Source organism: Manis javanica, chromosome 14 (genome assembly GCF_040802235.1).
Source record: "Manis javanica isolate MJ-LG chromosome 14, MJ_LKY, whole genome shotgun sequence".
NCBI lineage: Eukaryota > Metazoa > Chordata > Mammalia > Pholidota > Manidae > Manis > Manis javanica.
In genome coordinates, this window is record NC_133169.1 from 15,063,780 (window position 1) to 15,085,418 (window position 21,639).

The following is a 21,639-nucleotide window of genomic DNA, read 5'->3' on the forward strand; positions in this document are numbered from 1 at the left end:
CTAAGGCTGCTGATATAAAGCAAGGAGCCCTCTGGGCAGTGGACCTATGTAGAGCCATTACAGTACAAATTGTGACAAAGGGCATTAAAAATAGATGTAAAGTATAAACAGACAAAACCTGGATGTAGACTCCCACAAACCGAATGGAAGAGGACGCCCAGCAAGTCAAGGAGAGAGTGAGGGGGATGGGAAGAGACAAGGGACCTGAATAGTGCCCCTTCACGGGAGTCAAAGGAGCAGTTGCGTTTAGGAAGAGAGAGAGTTCACGATTGCAGTACTATAAAGTAAACCTGGATGTGGACTGAGAAAAACTAGGCGTCCTTGGTTTGAGTGAAGAGCGTCGGGCACGTGTAGACAGGCAGACCAACGACAGTGTGTTCCCTCATGAGGAAGGGTGGCAGCTGGAAGAACTTTGATAAGTAGAAGGAAAAAGATGGTTGTGTATTTTGAGGGGGTAGCAGACTTCTAAAATACTGTTTACTTCTGCTTGGGACTCACCTGAGTAAATCTTAAGTAGGGGGGAAGATTTCTGCAGTAAGAGAGAATTTAAGATGCTGTAGAATTTAGAGGAAATAGCTGATAAAGGTGGGTGCAAACAGAAGTACCTGTGGCTGTGTCATCTTTATTAAAGATGAGTGACTGGTCTCCACGGAAGGAAGAAGGAATAGCTAAAGACTGGGTAGTTATATTGAGGCAAAGGACCAGAGGGAAGGAGGGTGAGGGGGTTCTATAAATAGGAATGAGGTGATGTTTAGATGATTCATTATATATATTCAGACTCATAGAGAAGAGTGAGACCTAGTAAATATCTCTAGTTTGTTAAATAAAAGAAGGCTATGAGGCAGTTGTAATTGTTGACTGGTTTAAGGAAAAACGACATTGAAATATATTAGAATGGATATAATATAGATATAAATAATTTTCTAAGAAAAGCTATTGAAAGTAGCCCTATTGCTTTTCCCCTGTCTGACTTTAATTTAAAAATTTGCTTAAGTAAAACAAATCTACTAGAAAGATGTCAAGTGTTCCTTGTAGAGAAATTGTCAAGGTTCAGATTTCCATCAATTTTCTATTGCAATGGTTTATGAATCCACTTAATTTAGATTTTGTTTTAAAATAAGTTTGATTCATTTTTATTATAAGTTCTACATAAATCTAAAGCAAACAGCTTGCCATTCATGCACGACCTATAACAAGAGGCTCTTGTAAATCCACCTAAGAGAGGGGAAAAAAAAGAAATGATAAGTGTATTCTTTAACAATAGTTCTTTGTGAAGTTTGTTTTCATTAGATTTTTTAATAATAAAAAGTCCACTTGGTTCAGGACAGAGGGGTATAATAAATGCAGCACATTCAAACAAAATAAAACATATATTATCCAACCATCTGACAATTTATCAAGTTGACCCCAAATAATAAACCCTACTTAGAGAAAAAAATGAAATAAAATTGGACCATTTCTGGAAAGAGCCATTGCATGGGACACCCCACAGCAATATGATCTAAGGAGTCAGAAATAAAGTCTTGAAGAAATTGTTGAATGCGGGCATCCCTAAATCCACGTGTTCTAGAATGAGCACATATAGTATGTTGTTACAAGTGGTGGAATTTGGGAATGTGTATGTACTCAAATAACTGTCTTTATATCCTCTATGAAGTATTTGAGTTTATTTGGTAAGCTGGCTATCTATTATTAAGAAGACAAAACCCAAAATAATAATAATAATAATAATAATAATAATAATAATAAAAGACGCTGTATCTTGAATGATATCATGTGCATTGTTTGTCTGTGGGTCTTGTGATGTGTATACAGTTCCTGGGTTTGGGCTGTTAAGTCTGGATGGGTAGGTTGGGGAAGATACCTGCACAAGGAACATCAGTGAAGATCGCCCTAAAGGTTAAGTTAAGTACAAGTCAGTTCAGACGAGGGCTATTGCAATTCAGAGGAAGCCCTGAGAACTGGAGGTATCTTTCTAGAGAAAGCTTCAAGAGGTAGAAGGTCAGATGGTAACTCATTATCCCATCCTGTTTCAGTTTCCTCGTTTATATAAATAAAGGCGAAGGCAAAAAGAGCTAAATTCTATTTGTGGTTTCACGACGATTGTCAAACCAGTGATCAGTGACGATCCTCTTTATGTCCTCAGCTCAGCTGGGTCATCCCAGGTTCACAGTGGTACTTTCAGCATAAATGGGAAGCTCATTAAAGTTCCTGAAAGGAACATATTTTTTTAAATGCTCATTGACTCAATTTCTCCAAGGGCAAGGACATATTTAGGTGCAAAGAAGAAGTTGTGAATTTGAGTGGGGAGAACAGGAAAAGTGACCTGGAATATGTTAAATACCATCTCCCTCCACACACACCCATTGGTATCCCACCCTCTTAATTGAGTGGTTGTGCTCACCACTCTTACTGAGTATAAACAATTAGGGAAATTCTTACTGGTTCTTGAAGAAGAGCAGAAGTGAGATGCAGGTAGCTTAAAGTGGTCTGAGTCTTAGATTATATCCAGAGGAGATTCTGGCACTGGAATATTGAATTGACTTCTGTGACTTACACCCAAATAGTAGAGCTACTAAAGCTGTCACAGAAAGACTTGGCTGAATTGAGCACTATAACTATTCTCTATCACTTTGTTGATACCCAAAACTACAGTTATTAGTTGCAGGATATTCTGTACAAGTTGTTGTAAACTGTTCATTTGTTCACGAATTACATCAATTTCATTGTACGATAGTTACATTCTACATATTTTTTTCATGAGCACACGTAGTCTTTAGGACAGGTGGGTTTGGTTTCTCATGTATACACTTTTGAGAATCCGGGAGAAAGAATCTAAGAATCATGGAGAAAGAAATGCTGTAATTGTACACGCCTGCCTTGGAAAGGGAGAAATTGGTTGACAATATAAAAAGTTGATGGAGAGGAAGTCCAAGCCCCTGCCCTATGCAGTAGTGTTTTAGGTTGGTCAAGCTTAACAAGCTAGCCTTTACGTATTTGGATAAAGCTAAGTGCTTTTTTCTCCTTCATTTTTCAATCCTGATGTATTTCAGAGAGATTTGATCCATATGTTTCTAATTCATTTACTCTAACTCATCAAATGTTGTTTTGTAAGAATATTCACTGCCCACAGTTTTTCTAAACAGTATTAAGAAGGCCTCTAAACTAGAAATGGGAATGGACACAAGGGGTACCCATTGCCAAACCTAAATTTTCTTGAACTCAGTGTTAAGTAGAAGACCAGCATCTATTTTTAAGCTTGGCAAACTATAGACACCATTCAGCTGCTGACTCAAGCAGAATGAAACAACTAGGTGTTATTTGGTAAACTGTGGATGCAAAAAATTTTTTGTTTTCTAAAAATCTATGGAGAAGGATTAAATTCTTAGCAATAACTAACAACATTGCATTTTACTTTTTCCTAAAACTTTCTCAAAATTATTATTCCTCTTTCTTCTCACCATCATCCTATGAGATAAACAAGGCAGTTATACCCAACCTTACTGTACACTTGGGGAAACCGAGGCCAGGGAAATCAAACAACCTTCCCTGTATCACACAGGAATGTCATGGTAAAAGTGGACCTGGAACCCCCTGGGGAAGGGCCAGATTTGGTCTGTGTGGCAGAGTTTGATGACATTTGCGCCCTGCTTCTAATGATCTTGATTAGCTGCAGTCCCCACATACAGAGCCAAACCGGAGCAGCCTCTGTGGTGTGTAGGTAAAAAATATCGCCTAGATAAAAGTGCACCAGCCACATAGCCAACGACCAGGCAAGGTGAGAGCCCCAAAGTGGTGCTTGTGATCCACTGCCTGGAAAATCCCCCGTAGGCTCCTGTTCTAATAATATGAAATACAAGAACAGAAGCATTCAAGGAGAATGCTTTATGGGTTCGACAATATTCTACACTATGTCGATATTTTCCCTATCAAGCTGTGTTCAGGTCTTTTTTCATTCTCCAAATAATGTAATAATTTATGATAATCTTTGTGGTAGACAGAATAATGGACCCCCAAAGATGTTCCATGCCCTAATCTGGGGAACCTCTGAATATGTTACCTTATAGGATAAAAGGGACTTTGCATGTGGTTAAGGATCTTTAAATGGTGGGGGGTGGGGGGGGTGAGGGGATTGGAGGGATAATCCTGGATTATCTGGTGGATGCAGTGTAAACACAGGCTTCTTATAAGAGAAAGGTAGAATAGTTAGAGGTCAGGGTGGGGGCAATGAGATGAAGGAAGCGGGGCCTGCAGTGACATAGTCGTAGCTGGGGCGTGCCAGCAGTCCCTGGGGGATGAGAACGCTCTCTGGAGCCTCTAGAAGGAGGCAGCCCTGCTGACATGCTGATTCTATCTCCATAAAACTCATTTTGAACTTCTGACCTCCAGGACTATAATAAAACTGAGTTGTTTCAAGTCAAGAAGCTTCTGGTAATTTGTTACAGCAGCCTTAGGAAACAAATACTGTTCTATACCTAACCAGGTGAGTAGTATTTGGGCAGCTTTCTCCTCCCCTGGATTCAGTCGCAAAAGCACAAACAAGGAAGAAAAAAGCAATTGCACTGTTGCCAATTCCCCACATGGATTAGTGCCTCATGATGAGAAATGAACATCTATGGAGACTTTGACATTACAGTGATTTCATGCAACAGAAATGGTAGGAATAACAATAGTAGAAAAGACAGGTAAATTAGCTAGTGCATGTAGAGGATTTAGTACTGTTGCTGGGCTGTAGGACTGAAAAACTAGTAGCTATTATTGTTATCAGTAGTTGCATTACTAGCAGTAAGGGAATGGATGGGTACTGATGTTGGTGCCAGTAATAAAGTTAATCATTTTTTGAGTACATACTGTTGCTAGGTACCATCCTAAATATTTTCAATGAATTACCTATTTTAACCCTCAAATGAGATGCAGAAGTAGGTATCTTTAGTCTCAGTTTGTGAATGATGAAAGTGAGTTGAATGTTTGTGGGCCTTCCCACCACTGCCAAGTTCCTGTGTGGAAATCCTGACCTCTGCTGTGGTCGTATTAGGAGACAGTGCCTCTGGGAGGTGACTGTGTCACAAGAGTGACGCTCTCATGAATGGGATTAGCACCCATATAAAACTGGCCCCAGAGAGTCCTGTGTCTCTCCCACCACGTGAGGACACAGCTAGAAGACAGACAGCCGTCTATGAGTCGGGAAGTGGACCCTCACCAGACACTGAGTCTGCCAGTGCCTTGACCTTGACTTCCCAGCCTCTGAAACTGTAAGAAATGAATTTCTGTTGTTTATAGGCCATCCAGTTTATGGTATCCTATTACAGCAGCCTAAATGAATGAAGGAGATGACATTATTTGCCTATTGCATCATGGTTAGTAAGTAATAGCAGTAGAATTAAACCCTGGTATATTTATTACTAAAATCCAAGGTTTTACCAAACTTAGTTTTGAAGTTATTTTGAGGTATATCATTTCTATGCCTCTAAAATTAGCCTGTGAAGCCTATTTGGCTGAGAGGATTTGGGTCCTTGATGAAAGAGAATATCGTGGGACACCAAAGACACGCGTTGTCGATGTGGCTCTCAAGCCAGTGTCTTACATTCCTTCGTTGACACTGTTCCCCCTTGCTCAGAATATCCCTCTGTCATCTGCCTACTAAATACCCAGGCATTTTTCAAGGTGAGGATCAAACATTTCCTTCTCTGTGAAGCCTTTCTTGACATGACCACCTCTTTTAGTTTCCGTTTTCACTCTTCTGGGTCCCTACCTAGGATGAATATTCTTCTGTAGTAGGATCCACAAGTTACATGGCTGTTCGGCATACCTGGAGTACTTCTGTCTCCCTCACTAGGATATAGGCTTTCTGTTACCAAGGAACTGGCTTATCTACAATCACATATCAGCAGCGATACAATTCTGGGCTCTTCAAATGTTTAATGGATCTTTAATGATACAAGTGAATGAGTGAATATGTAAATTAACAAATTAATGAATAATTTTATGTGGGGGAGGGGGAGTTCTCATTCCAGAGAGAAAAGTTTGTAGTTCTTAGTGCTGTTTATTTTTAAATTCTGCACTTCAGAGCAAGAACCTGAATGTCTGGCTTGAGTTCAAAGCATAAGGAGACAATCAATTTATATTTTATACCACAAAATCAATTGGAATACAATATAAATAAATTTATTCCCACTATCAAAATCACTACTTAAAATTAAATATCAAACTTTGTATTTCTGTAAATCCTGGTGTATTTTTTTATTTTATTTTATTTTTTTGCCAGACAGTTACAAGGAAAGCTATATCCCAGAAAAACTACTTATATGTCAATGAGAAAATGTTGCATTTTAAGGTATGGAATATGGTGTCTTTGTGTCCCAGATCTTTCACTTTTGTAGTTACCTTAATAAGTAAGTTGACAGTTCTTACCCTGAGAAGTATAAAATACATGAGACTTGTAACTTGAATCCATGGGTGTGAACAGGAGGAGACGGTATCAGTGGAATCAACTCAGAATATTTTAAGGCGTACATTCACAAATGTAGATATAGGTGACAACTGAAAATAGAGCTGAAGGTAAAACAAACTATAAGAACTAAACTAATCAATGTGATCTTGATTATTATTTCCTGTTAAGGTGAAAATACAGTTTGATGGAGAAAACTGGACTTGACTGATGAGAGCTTCCTATATGCAGAAGAAATATTTGGTAAGTTGGTTTGAATGAGAAGACATGTTAGAGCAGAGCCACAGCAGAAATGGAAGGGGGGAGGGGGTTTGGAGGAACAGATAGGGGTAGTAAGAATTTTGAGTAGTTTTCTATGAAATGTACAAATTTTCCTTATCCCTTATTAACTATTCTGTGCCTTTCCTGTTATCACCAGTGCTTTTGATGTGAGTGGGGCACTGGTAGCTTCATGTGACAAAAGGTTGGGAGGCTTAAGGCAAAGTATTTAGGTGGAGGAAATACAGTCTGTACACAGAGATAGCCATCATCATAATAACAAATACAGTGCATGTTTACTTTTTGAGTCATTCATTCAAAAAAGCTGTTACTGGGAACCTATTTTCTGCCAAGGACTATGTTAGATACCAGACATAAAAGATAAAAATTTCATATTTCTTGAGCCTGTGGAAATTCAGACATAGTACAATAGGTTTTCATGCAAAATGCAGATGAAAAATACAGATGAAAAATAATATACACATAAAGCCTCTTCATTATGACTGGGCCAAAAGCTTAACAAATGAGGTGCCAAAGTAAAAATTTCACTGAAAGTAAAAAGGAAAACTTATTCTAGATGTGGAAGAAAACTTGGTCAATGGCTTAGGGTCATGATTAGGTAAGGTGCTAGGGAAAAGCAAATGAACCTACATCATTAGAATATTAGGGTAGAAATGGGGGGCAGAAAGGAGCAGAATATGAGACTGATTCTCACACTACTCCTAAGAATTAGTAGGAAAAGGTATTATTCTCACTTAGATAAGAAAGGAAATGCAGATTTGAGGGCATTGCTCAAAAATCACAAGGCTGAAAAAATGGAGAAATGCCTCTTGTCTCCCACTGCAGTTAGGTCCTTCCGCTATACTAAAGTTTTCAAAACTGTGTCCAAAGAAGCCTTGGGATTCTGTGATGCTGTTTCAGTGATTACAAAGGCAGGGAAAGAGGAATCTGAGTTACTAACCATGATAGCTCCCCTGGGCTTTTTAAATAATGGCTTTTTTTACATTAGATATCTTTGAAAACCTCTCTCCACTATATAAATAAAATTGAGAAACATGGCATTGCATCAATCTTCCTGAAGTCAAGCACATGGTTTTGTAATTAGATTGTGAGGTAATTAATAGTCACGGGTAATGTTATCACAAACTGAAAGAGGACAATTGGCAGCCATCTCCTGGGCTAGGTATTAGCTGGTGACACATGAGAAAGGCTGACTCAGTGGGGCTGTGAGAGATAATTTAGTGAGCAGCGCTAGAAGGCATTCAGAGGACTGTGAGAAGAACAGCTAGGCTTGAATGGGCTGAAGGATCTGAGCAGATGTCCAGGAGCCTTTTCTTGCTGCAAAATCTATCCCCATTTTTTTTCTGTAATTAAAAATATATATTTCTATTATAAATATTTCCTTTAAAAATGTTCTTTGCTTATTTGTGTCTAAAAGAAAATCTTCCTCTTGGGTTAATAGAGACAGGAAAGAGAAATCTTGCTCTGAAATGAGAGGAAGGTAGTAACATGTCCGTTTGAAATTGGGAGAATCAAAGACACAGAAATGAAACACTGGATATGTAATCTGCCTCACTTCTGTTCTAATATACTTCTAAGAGCCAGCTGCACAGGTTGCACAGTGCACAATTTATGAGCGTGCTATTTATATACACCATGACATAAAAGGAGCTGGCAATTGAAGAAGGCAGATATCTTGCTTGAGGAGACAGAATAATTGACCCCCAAATGTTATTTGCATAGCAAAAGGGAACTGAAGTCACAGATGAATTTAGGTTCCTAATCAGCTGACCTTAACATAGCAAGATTATACTGGATTATCCAGGTGGACCCAATCTTAACATGAGCTCTTAAAAGCAGAAGGGGGAGGCTGGATGTGCGTCAGAAAATAAGGCAAAAGTGGAAAGGAGAGATTCCAAGTGTGAGAGGGATATGACCTGCCATTGCCAGAGGAGCAGCAAGGAACCAAAGACTTCATGTGGCCTCTAGGACCAGAAAGAAAAAACGGATCCCAATCTTAAAAGAAGATAATGAATTCTGCCAACAGCCCCAGTGAGCAGGAAATGGATTTTTCGCAAGAGGCTCCAATAGGTGGTGGTCCTTCGATCTGGCTTAATTTTCTGGCAGACAATTAACTAGTACATTAATTTATTGAATCTCCTCCTTCAGGTAATCCAGTTATAGGTTTTAGGCCTCAAAAATTAAATAACATTCAGTTGCAGAAGAATAAACAAGCTCTTCCCTCTTCAGACTCATCTAATAATAAGAAATGTGTTTTTGCTTTTCACCGTCACTCACATTCTCTGTGATAAAAATGCCATGTTCCCTAGAAAGAGTATCCAAATGGCAAAAATGATAAAGGCCAAATAAGAATTCCAACTTTTGGAGAAATTCTCACAAAAGTCACTGTTTGAATTATGTAGTGCTGACTAAAAAACTACCCTAAAACTTAGTGACTTAAAACAATACCAAGTCTATTACTTCTCACAATTCTGTGGATCAGCAATTCAGATGAGTCACAGCTAGGAATATTCCCTGTTTTCTGTTCCTGCTTCATGTGATGTCTGCTGGCTGGAATATCCAAGAAGGTCTTGTCAGTCATATACATGGCAACTCAACTAGGATGGTTTGAACAGCTGGCAGCTGGCTACCAGGTAACAACTGTGGTTATATGTCCGGGGCCCAGGATCTTGCTGTTGGATGGGTTCCTTGGCTATCGTCCGTGTGGACTCTTTCTCATCCTGTACCCTTCTCCCCAAACTTGGTGTTTCCATATGGTGTCTCCAGCAGTGGGCTACCCTGACTGAATAGAAGCTGGGCTCTAAGAAAGAGAGAACAGAAATGCCAGTCTTCTTATTGGCACAGTATCCATTATGCTTTGGAGTCTTCCCCTAAAGAAGTGTATAAATCTCTACAAAATCATCTCCTTTCTTTATTACTCAATGTAGGGCCACAGATAGCACAAACTATAATAGTCAACATTCTATATAACCTTGCCTTAACTAATAAAGAATTAGAATTCCACTCTGAAATCCCTCAGTATGCCCCCAGGCTGTGAGACTCCAGCATGACAGCAAGTGAAAGGTAACATTCAAGTGAAAGATGTTGCACACTTTCTTCATTGCTGAGGGAACTGAAACTCTCAAAGGCGCCACCATTAATTTCTTGAATTATGGCTGCAAACCGACTTGTATGCCATCCTTAATATCTGACAGTTCGGAAGATTGGATTGTTGGCTCCACACCTAACCCTTCACGGTGTCCTGCCCTTTGGCATATGACGTAGTTCTCCTCATGAGAAGCAGAATGTACTTTCCCAGTCCTTGACTTTGGGTTCAGCCAAATGACTGGATTTGGCCTATGGCATATGGACAGAAGGGACAGTTGCCAGTTCTGAGAACAGGCCTTAAGAGACATTGTGTGTTTCCACTTGTCCCTCTTTACGTGTCTGCCATTGACATGAGATAAACATGTCCCAGCTAGTCCACCAGTCCAAAGATGATGAGAAACATGTGGAGCAGACCCAGATCCAACCTGAAAGTTAGGTCAGCTGACCCCCAGCTGATCAACAGATGTGTGAGTGAGAATAATCATGTTTAAAGACACTGAGTTTAGGGTGGCTTATTATGTTGCATTATTCTGGCAATGATTGACTAATACACATGGCAATACTCAATCATAAGAGGAAAATTTTCCCATGCCTTCAAGCAATGGTTGTCGCTATGAAATTTGGAAACTATAGTCATTCAACTACCTAGCCAAAGCTGAGATTCCTGTATTACTAAGTCCTCTCCAAATTCTGCCAGACTAAATGAATTCCCAGCTTTATGGTATATTCAACAGGGTACAAATTACAGACTAAGGGGTAGAAAAACAACTCTTAACGGATGTGCTAATGCATACCTTTCGATGATGGAAACAGGCTAAACGGGCTGAGAAGCCTTTACAATAGCAGTAATGCTGGTCTGACTCTCGCCAGTTGCTAATATGTGACTTTGAGCAGCTTTGGAAGCAAAGAGGTAGAAACAGAAATTGTGCATTATGAAAACAATGTCTATTGCCTCTGAGCCAAAGAGAGCCTTGTCATACAATGGTTTTCTCAGCACTTGGATCTGGGATCCATGGTGACAGATGCTAATGCAAAGCATGGGGACATATGGTTGTTATAGGACACAGACATACCAGTGGCTAGGGCCAACCTTCCTTCTCCCCAACTGGTAAGTAAAAACATTTTGCTTTATAGAAAATCAACCTTTTTGTTGAATGTATTTCGAAGTATGTGTTCATAGATGCCTTCTTGTTAGCTTAGTATACAACTTCATAACACGCTAGTTGATATCTCTAACATAGCCAAGATAAAAATGTCTATTTGATGGAAGACAAAATCAGAAGGAGGCTGATATGTATTTTAAGTCCAACATAGGAGCCATGAAAGGAGTTCATGGTTAAATTTAAACTTCTGCACCAGAAGCAATTAGCATTTAGACAACTGACGTGAAAATTACAATTTCGTTCTATTTTTTTTTTACATAGGACATGATTACTTTACAAAACTGGGTCTCTGTTCAGATTTAAAATATTTTGTGTTGGTGTAGCAGCATTAAATATATTGTCTGCAGTATCTCAACCCTACTCTATAGGTTATGTCAACATGAAATTCCTGAAAGTAATGTCAATGAAACATGAAATTAATTTTGTGTGGGTTACTAGCTATTGCCAAAACAGCAGTCATGTCTTTAAAGTGGTTACTTAAAATGCAGCTACGTTCTGTCTTTGGAAAGTTTAATTTTTCTCTTAGGACTTGGTCCTTTTATTATTTCTCCTCACACAACTGAAGGATATCAAACCCCTCATGCTTTCCTGGCATTTTGTGCCAGAGAGATACATTCCCAAGCAGGGGCCTACAGTAAATTTTAACATTATCTGCTGACCTCTGCTATATAAATGGCAACCTAATGCTTTTTATGAAGAGAAAAAGAAGGTCAAAAGATACGGTAATAAGTCAGAGTGGGTGAGGGTGACAAAGAGATCACAAGAATGCTTTTGGGGAGATGGTTAACCCACTCGAACACCATAGTTCTATCGTTTCCTGTGGCAGTCAAAACCTTTGATGCTCAAGTTCTTATTACATGCTATCATAGCTGGCTGAGAGGGAGAAAATTAGATGTTGAATTTCCTTTTGACACCAGTCCCTTCCTCCTTTCACATTAAGCCATATCAGAGTTGGTTGGGGAAAAATGTGTGGCATGCTAGCTTCAGCAGGGAAGGCTGCCTGAACATTCCAGAGAAATCCACGCCATGTCCTGGGGGAAATACATGATCAAATGGCAGATGTGGGTGGCTGTTTAGATGCTTGATCCACTCAAGAACAAAAGGATTTGAATTAAATCATCATTTGTCTGCATGTAAAACTGTTTAAACATTTATTCAATGTATGACATGCTTGAGACCATGGGGAAATGGTCAAGCCAGAAGGAAGAATTTCCCAGAAATTATGCTCTGTAGGACATGCATTGTCATTACTACATGCTTGACATAAATCAAGTCTTGATGGTGACAGTCATATTTTATAATTCATGAATCAAGGAATATTTATTGAAGATATATTATGGATCAAGTATGCTATGATCTTTCATATTCATGGTTTTATCTATTTGTCACATTGTCCCCATTGTTAGGGTAGTCCTGATTTAATAAAGTATAGTGAAGGAACTTTCTGGGGTTACAGCTGCTAAGTGTGGAATTGTGACAGTACCTAGATTTGTTTTACTCCAATTATAGGCTATGGTGAAGGTCAGATCAAGAAATCAAAACTGACTAAGAACCACAGAAAGGGAGAAGGAATAAGACAGGACAAAAGAATGTTTATACTAATAAGTTAAAGAAATAACTTCTTCCTTGTCCCAAAAAACAATTTAAGATAACACATGAAAATTCATATGGTAAAAAGAAATAAGCTTATTAGTAGAAAGAAAAAAAAATCAATTACATATAGGGGTAGAAAAGTAGATGCTTATTGATGAATAAAACCTTAAAACATAGAAATATTTTTGCAATTCCGGTCAATCCCAGACCCTCAAACTTGAGATGGAAGAAGGAAATCACAAGCAATAGAATATTTTTGGTGTTGGTGAATGATGACAGTGCCTGGAGACCATGTGAAGTGCAGTTCTGATTGAAGTTTCTTAGTGTGGCTTATTTCCATAGCAACTGTGCCCTATGATAAGGCAGATTCCATTTGTGAGGGTATGCCTATTATATCATAATTAATTTCCTCATCAAATGTGAAAGAGGATTTTTGAGCTGTCAGTTATGTTCTGCGTGATGACTCTGTCAGGCAAGAGCAAAAAGAAACTTTTTTCATTGCTTTTGAGGAGCAATGACATTTTTTTCCATCATGTGATCCAAGGGGAAGGACAATAGCAGGCATAAAGGGAAAAGAATACTATTGAGGCTCAGACTCGGGAGGTAGGAGGCCTAGTTCGGACTGAAGGATCACCATCAGCGAGAGAGAAAATCTTTCACCAGAGGTCACTCAGCTAGGAAGGCTGGACAATGGGGAGGATGGCTTAGGGCCTTTTTTCCAGCCAAACAAAAGTGCTTGGAAAGACTGGGTGGCTCAGAGAGATGCCTGTGAAGGAGAAGCCAGAGGCATTGCCAGCCCAGACATCAGGGACTAGAGGGGACAGAAGAAGGAAGCCAACAAGCAGTATGTGTCCTTAGTTGATCAAGGAAATACACAGCAAGAGCTCAAGCTGATCTGGGGGAGAAGCGAGGACAGACTTATGCAGGCAAACATGTCTTGCTTTAGCAAGACACTTAAAATACTTACCTACAGATCAATAAACATCTGAGGAAGAACAAGATAATGATACTAGTCTTGAGAACACAGTCTCTTCATTAAAAACAACTTTCCCTGTTGGGGATTGGATACCGAGAGCATCGACAATAGAATGTTCTCTTTCTTTGGGAGCCCCAGACCTGTTTGTCACACCAAGTCTAATGACCTGGTTCATCAGATGAAATCTGTCATTACTCCATCCCCCTCCAAGAGCCCAGTCCACCATATTGCGTCTGGATGGTCTGAGCTTCTTGTCAACCTTCCTGCACCTCACTTCTTCAGGGTCTCAATTGCTTCACCATTTTAAACCCTTCCTGTCTCAGCTTGCCTCATCAGTATTCCTCAGTCTACTTGCAGGGGTGCTGCTGCTTGGGCCAATAGCATAAATTCACTGCTGGTAACAGTGAATTGTGTAGTATCTGTGGGGAGTTAAGCCCTTCCTCTGCCTGTCAGCCACAACCCCATTCCACCCAAGGACAGAGAGGAGAAGCAGGTCAAGGAGAGGCCAGCTAGTGGGAGGCACTTCAAAAGATTATAAAAAACGCATGCTATTGTTTGCAATGCCTTCCTGATTTGGGGACTTCTTAGCATTTTCCCCTTTTGACCTTGGTTCTCTTTGTACATGTTCTATGCTGGTTCTCTATTTTTATTCTTCCCTGTAAGGCTGCTGCCCTCCCAGGAGGGAGTCAGAACAGTAGGCAGAGGAAAGCAGACTTGGAGTGGAAGGCTTAGGGGAGGCACCTTTTTAAATTTTCATCTTTCTTGTTTCTTCTCACTGTCAAAGTGTTAAGACCTTAAAGTCTTCAGCTTTGTGGGGCCCAAGCTAAAGGAAAGGGACCGTGGAACCTACGTAATTTTCTCTGAACCTAATAGACAAAAGGAATTCTCCAGCTGACACAGGGCCTTAAGCCACTGACCTAAATTAAGAAGCCCAGAAAGGAATTGAGGGCCATGTCCTATAGTAATAACCACTACTGGATTACAATAGGCAACTGAGAAACGATTTGAATATTCAGGATCCCAGCCATCTCTCTTCTTTCTGGGGGCATAACTTCCTGCCAGTATTGGCATTTTAACTGGGGAATTTTCACATTAACTCAAAGATATATTCATGTATCTATTTGTCTTTAACCAAGGCCTTTTCATTTAACTACCACTTCCCCAAAACAAAACAAAATAAACCAATAGGGATTTCAGGTCAGTAAAATTAGGATTTGGGAGTCAGAAAACCTTTAAAACACACAGATTACATCATTTAGGCGATTTTTACTTTGCCTACAAAAAAAATCCGATCCTGGATGGCCATACCTTTAGAATTGCATCACTTTCTTACATTATCCCCCAATTCTATAATCCCAAACTTCACACAGGATTAGTCTGAAGAGGTGGCAACAATCACCCTGAGGGGCCCCACTTCTGCTAACACTGTGTGGATTAACAATATGTGCTAAGTGAGCTGAGGAGATGCTTGATTTAATTCACTGAGAATTAAATTATAATTCATTCTGTTTCTCATAGGGGAAGGTGAGGTGCGAAGTGAAGTGATGAAGGACAAAAATATGTATGTGGTCATTTAATTGACTTGTACTCCTTTCCAAGCTACAACCCGTTGTTTTTATTCTTTTCATATGTTCTTGAACTCTTAGAAATTCTCAAAGGAACAAGGCCATATAAGTACAAAACCAGGATGATACAGTACTGCAATTCCCGTTATTATTAAGCCTGCTCCAATGGTTGTCATGAGTCAAGAGAAGATGGGGTTATATTTTTAGTGTGGAAATCTTCAAATATCCAGGAGGGGATGGTTTAGACAATGTCTCAAAATTGGTAAGCTCCAGCTTACCAATGTTGCAAAGAGCAAAAATGGAGGGGTGGGATAAGGGGCTGAATGAATCTATATGACAAATCTTGTAGTACAAGTGTTTGTGGTTAACCGAGAAACACATTAGGAGTCAAGCCTTTGGAAAGGGGTGAGTAATTAAAGACAAATGTTATGACATAATCATTTACACGCAGCAGAAAGCTTTTAGATTAAATCTGGCCTGACCCACTGCTCGGCAAGTGTTATCATGGATTCTTGAGAAGTATTCATTTATTTACTTTCTAATTTGGCTCAAATGTTTTATTGAAAACAAAAAATTTTGTATTTCCCCTAGGAAATCGCCTGAGTCCAGCAATGGCTAACCAGGTTGGTGCATTTGGAAACAGATGTCCTGTGCGTATCAACAAGCCCAGTGATCAGCATGTCAGCTCAGAAACACCTCATTTGAAAGAGCCAAGGAGCTTTGCCATACCCACGGTTGCTGGAATGAGTTCTCTTATATTTTGGGAGGTTACTATGTGTAATTCAGGATGACTCCATAAAAGGTCAGTTGAACCAATAATTTTGCCACGATAACAAATATCGTATTTACTGACTGCTTTGCTTTGCAGTTCCTCAACCTGCCCCCAAACACACGCGTGGGAGCATGCACACAATTATTTGGCCTCATCCTGTATTTCAGTCACCATGTCAGCCTGCTGTCAAGCAACCAGTTTTTTGGAACAACAGGCAGATCCGAGGCTCCCTCCTTTCTTAATCCTAGCACTATAATATAAAACATTCCCTGTAACTCCGGGAGAGGTCTTCCTGGTTTTCCAAATGCTTTTAAATGTTAGCTGCTGCCTTTATTAAATGCAGGAAACGGGAGTGAGGAGGGGGAGGGGAGACAGAGAGAGAGAGAGAGCCGGAGGCTCTACCTTTTGTTCTTTTTATTTTGGAGTAGATGTGGAATTAAATTGAAGTAGGTTTTCTGCTGAATGAAACACTAGTAGGTCCTGTCTGATGAGCTGACCGGGCTCTTCTAGGCATCTCAGAGCACTCTATCAGAGAGCTGTACTGTGTGTTAGGGAAAAAGGAGAAATCTTGGTAAAACTCATCCCTCCCAGAGTGAAAGAAGCTTAGAATCCAGGACTCTTAGCCCACAAGTTACAGAGTGAGGGTTAAGGATTAGAAAGTGGCGTTCATTTCCCTTACAGGATAATTATTCCCTGGTAACAACGATCACGCGGCCCCACTCTGTTCTCTTGCAGAATGAAGAATGAATGAGTACACCCAGGGAAATACACATTTAACTCAGCATGGTCTCACTGGCCAGCTGCTGTGTTCTTTGGGAATTCTGCTGATCTGTCAAAACGCAACTCATGTTCAGAAAGGTGAAGAGGCTAAGCCACAGCCTTTGCAAAATTATTTGTGCATGCGGGCATGCGTCTGCGTGTGCACACATATATGTATTATTTCTTCCCAATGGCTGGAAACACATTTCCATAAATATTGTTACATGGGAGAGGTAAAAGCAACTTCAGGAAACTATTGTGCTTTTTTCTAGGGTTCTTGCCTTTGCTGTGATCCTTTCTAAGTCACCTCGGTTCTTATTGAGGCTTCTCTTACGCACTGCTGAATGAATGCCAGCTCACTGGGAACCACGGTTCCCTCTGCCCATGGCTCCTTTTGGCGCCTGTTCTATTTGGAGCAGCAGTAACAGAGCCCAGAGAAAGGTACTATACTCACAAGAGAAGTGGGCAGGAAGTTCATTCTGCCTCTTGTCACGGGTGGGGCCGTCTGCCCATTGCAATGATCACCAACCTCATGGCCTGGAAGGCGTGTGCTTTAGTGCCTATGTGGCTCAGTCCCTTCCACCCTCACCTCTTCCAAAGACACCTTTGGAGAGAAGGGAGTAAGACTTCTCAAGAGGGTAGAACTACTGTAGGGGAGTCAGTGCAAGCACCTGAGGCCCACTCATCTCTCCTGTTTTCCTTCCTCCCCACAAAATAAAAAACGCTAGATTTTTTATCTTAAGCACATCTCCAGTTCCATGATGGACCTAGGCTCAACTCATGTGTTTTCAACTGTAGCTTTTGGCAGTGTACTTTGTGACTTTTCCCCAAATGATGCTGTGTTTTAGGGAAGGACAATCAGCCTTCTGTTTATACATTACATAGTCAAATGAGGTCTCAGATTGTCTAGCTACAGAGTTGTGCTTGCTTGTAGGAATCAATGAATAAAACAAGGTCTGGATTTCTCAAGTATCTCTGGACTTCAAGTCTTGCATTTCACACCAGGAAGCCAATTTCATGAAGAACTTTTCTACTTTAACACCTAGGAGCAAAGGAAAAAGCCTCACTTAAACACTAGCATTTAGAATGTAGCATTAGATCTGAAACTAAAGCTATCTTCCGGTTTTCTGTCTTTCTCTTGCTACAGTATTTATACATTTGATTTTTAATTTGAACATGCATCCACACTCATAAAAGATCACAAACAACAGCGTTCTGAATAATTGGGACAGAAAACAGGCTATGTGAGGAAAAAAATAACACACATGGGCCCTAAAGCTCCTGGTTTATTTTTCCTCAAATACAGTAAAATATAAACTTGGAGAAAACCTATGTACGCTCTCATCTTTGTTCCTATTGGAAGTTTCAAGTAACATTTTTCCCCATTTGGCTTGACTTTTGGAAGAATGCTTGCAAATATGAAAGGCACAAATAATTCCCAAGAAAGGAAAAACACATCTCAGGGTTTCTCTTCAAATGTTATCTGATTCCAAAATCTTTGCCTGAGGGGTTTTTACACCTACGTTATTCACCGCATTGTCTTCTCCTTGTCTTCAAGAGTGAACTTGCGTTCCGCTGTTATAAACATCTGTTCAGCTATTCCTGCTGGTAATCCTTGCCCTGCCATAGTCCCTTGTCCCTGTTAAATCAGCCTGGATAAATTTACCAACTGAGCTAATGAGGGAGCTAAGAGGTTGGGTTTCTGACAGATGTGTTGAGATGACTAATATTTTACAGGAAGGCTGTAAGATCTGTCCAACTTTATCGAAAGCAGTGGGACTCCATTTCAGCAAGAAACCGTGCTTCTCATTTCCAGAATTTCAAGTGTTTTGAGAACCACCGCTCTGGTCTGGTGTGCTCCACCCAGTGGCACTGAGCGATGCCATTCTGTCATTCTCACTTGGCACTATAGTGTTTTATTTTTTCTCTTCCTCTCCCTCTTCCTCATCTTTTTAAATGAATCCTAATATTCACCCTCAGTAAACCCTAAGGAGCAGCCCCAAACAAATCTCTAAAACTTGTTGAACGAGTCTGGTTTATTTCTCACCACCTCAGAGTTTTGATGGTACCACCGGCCGTCTGGGGCTCCTCACGGACCAACATGTAGAAAAGGAACTTGCTGATTGATCCTCATGACCCAGGGGAAATTGGATTGCTGCTGTACGGTGGGGACAGGAGGGATTCTGACTAGATATTAGGGGACTCCCCAGGTACCTTTCCATGCTTTCACACCCAATTGCAAAAGTTAAAGGAAAAGGACAGCAACTGAAAGAAGGTCGAACCAGTGAAGGTCAAAGGCTTGTGTCACCTTAGCAGGTGAAGAAGCAAATTAATTGAGGAGCTGACAGAAAAGGAAGCACAGAATGGAGTGAGGGAAGACGTTAAAAATGTCTCCTATAGCCTCATGACATGGAAACAAAGACTGTAGTAGGCACGCATATCTTTTTTCTTGCTTTTTGTGTTGTGTAGCATGTGTGCTAGTTGATGTCCCGTTTTCCTTTCCTCTTATTTTTACATCAGGATCGTTGCATTGCTGAATCATTTTAAAGTTTGGTATTTACATAACCAACTATGCCGGTAGGACTGTGATGGGGTTATAAGAACAATTAGCATCACTCAGTGATGGCTGTCAGGCCTGTTGCAGACAGTGGCTGGTGGGATTTGGGTCCCCTCTTTTTTCGGCGACAGGACAACAGAGTTTTCATTTCTATGAAAGATGGTTGAATCTTTTTAGAGAAAAGTGTAAAGACATTCCTCCTTACTGAAGTGTGGAAGGGAATGTGTCCGTGAATAAACAAAGTGTTGGAACATGGAGTTTACTAAGCTCTTGCCTCTGGCTCCAATCCACCATTCTGTGCTCAACGTGGTGATGCTGGCCTGGGACTCCACACGTTTATCTTCGGTCACTTGGCTTCTGCCAATAAAGGACACCAGAGAGAGTCCAGGAGGCAGGAACAGGGACAAAAGATTTGCTCCTTCTGCTCCTTCAGTGTCTCCCAGACACAGCCCTCTGCGCCAGGCAGCACGGCTGGTGGGTGGCTTCAGCTTCCTCCAGCACCACCAGACCCAGTCACTGAGTCCCTCAGTGGTCCCAGTGGAGCCTCCCTCCCATCTCACTGGTTCACAGGTCTGCATTCCAGCTCCCTGAGTTCCCTCCCCAAAGCACCAGGTGAGTGGCGCCCCCTCTTCAGGGATCTGCATCCCAGCTTTGAGGGTCTTTCCTCTGAGTTCCTGAAGTCTACCCCAGTCCTCTTCAGACGTCTGGCATGGCCCCACAGGGGCCTCCTCTGAGCTTCTAGGTTCTAATTCTGTACCTCTGCCTTTGTTTCGCCAGGTACTGTCTCTCTATGATCTCATTGTTCCTCATTTTCTCCAACATCTGCTTAACCAATTCCCTGTAATATATTATCTCTGCTGAAATATGGATTTTGTTTTCCTGAGTGGACCCTGCCAGTTTTGTTTTTCTGATTGCATCCTTCTAATCTATTTCGGGGGGGAAAAAAATAAAAACTACTAGAAAGTCTTCCATTTGAGAAAGGACAGAATGGGAAGTGACCTTGAGGGTCACGGTCCAAAGCACATAACATATTTCTGCCCCGGGAAGGGAAACAGGGCTCCCTACACTGGCAGTGGAGTGCGCTCCTTGGCCAGCCCACCTGTCAGCCTGCAAGCCTGCCCTCTGGGAATATCTCCCTGTTGACTTTCCCAGGGATGCTTTGGAGGTTCTCCACTTGTTTTTGGTGAGTGTTTGAGGACATGATGATTTCATTAGAAAATGAGCAATACCAGGGCTTCCTTCAATAGCTTTGTCTGTCTTTAAACACACAATTCCCTGATGACCCTGGTCAAATTGCAGTCTCTTTTATTCCTCAATTCAAGGGCTAGCAAGAACAACTAGAGGAATTGTGGGTCATAGTCTTTGAGTCCTGAGTTTGGCACGGATGTCTCTCCTCCTTAACCAAAGACCTTGGTTCTCTTACTGTTAGTAAGTATTCATTAAGTATATCCTGGGTGGTGGAGATGCATCAGGGAATACCTGCATGCAGTCCTTGTTTTAGACAATCTCACAGCTGAGTGGGGGGGAGGGCAGGATGGGAAAGAATGAGTAAATTAGGCATTTTACTCAGGTAGTTCTGGTAGCAATGTGAAGAAGAGACCTCTGTTTTGGGGAAGGAGAAGGGAACACCGATGTCCGCACAGAGTGTAAGGAGTCTCAGTGAGGTGCGGAGGGCTTCTGAGTGAAGTGGCACATGAGCCGTCAGACAAGGGGATGAGGAGCGATCCAAAGTCAGAGAAGCATGACAGGTGTTAATTATTCTACAGAATTGGCAAAGGGAAGGAGGGGAATTACCTTCTTTTTTTTTTTTTACTCCAAAGAAAGCTAGCTCAGTCCATACATACCAGATTAGCCAAACATTCAACATCTCCATCTTGCAGTTCCTCATTTTTTCTGAGTCTGCTGCAACTCCAGAGGCTTACACAGTCTAACAGGCATCATTCCTCTGGCTGCAGCGCCCACGAGTGAGGAGCCTGGAAGCTTTGGTTAGTTTTATTGCTGGTGCTTCTCCCTCACACTTGCTGCACCGTTGACAACTGGACCTACACTGACCACAAGAGGTGATGGACCAGAGGCCTGGCGCTATGGACTGCAGAGGTGGAGGATCCACCCGTCAGAACCAGCCTCAGAGGACTGGGGGGAGGCCTGGGCCGAGAGCACTTCATCTTTGCTTCTGCAGCTCCCATACACAATCCTTCTTTGAGATGAGACAGCTACGGCCCGAGTTGGTGATAACTAAGTGTTTATCCCCCACAGACCTAGTCTGTGGATCCCTTTTCCCTCCTAAGAACTTATACCACCCAGGCTCAGGCAGCTTTTGTCAATCTAGGAAATAGGTTGTTTTTACCTATCCTTTCTTGGACAATCAGGAGGGCGGCATACTTCCTCGCGACCACCTCACTTTCTCCAGGGCATGTTTTGTAACTATCTACAGATGCCC

At 41.1% G+C, this 21,639-nt stretch overlaps 1 long non-coding RNA gene across 2 annotated transcripts in view; it reads left to right on the forward strand.

The window, feature by feature from the left end:
* The first annotated feature begins 1,584 nt into the window (after positions 1 to 1,584).
* LOC118971663 (uncharacterized) overlaps positions 1,585 to 21,639 on the forward strand; it is a 47,835-nt gene continuing 27,780 nt past the window's right edge. The window contains exons 1-4 of one of the 2 annotated variants that reach the window (XR_005060223.2): positions 1,585 to 5,252; positions 6,620 to 6,691; positions 15,703 to 15,913; positions 16,619 to 16,756. This is a non-coding gene — a long non-coding RNA (uncharacterized lncRNA). Of the gene's footprint in view, positions 5,253 to 6,619; positions 6,692 to 15,702; positions 15,914 to 16,618; positions 16,757 to 21,639 lie in introns of those variants that run through there. The other variant, XR_012125213.1, reaches the window with a different exon arrangement.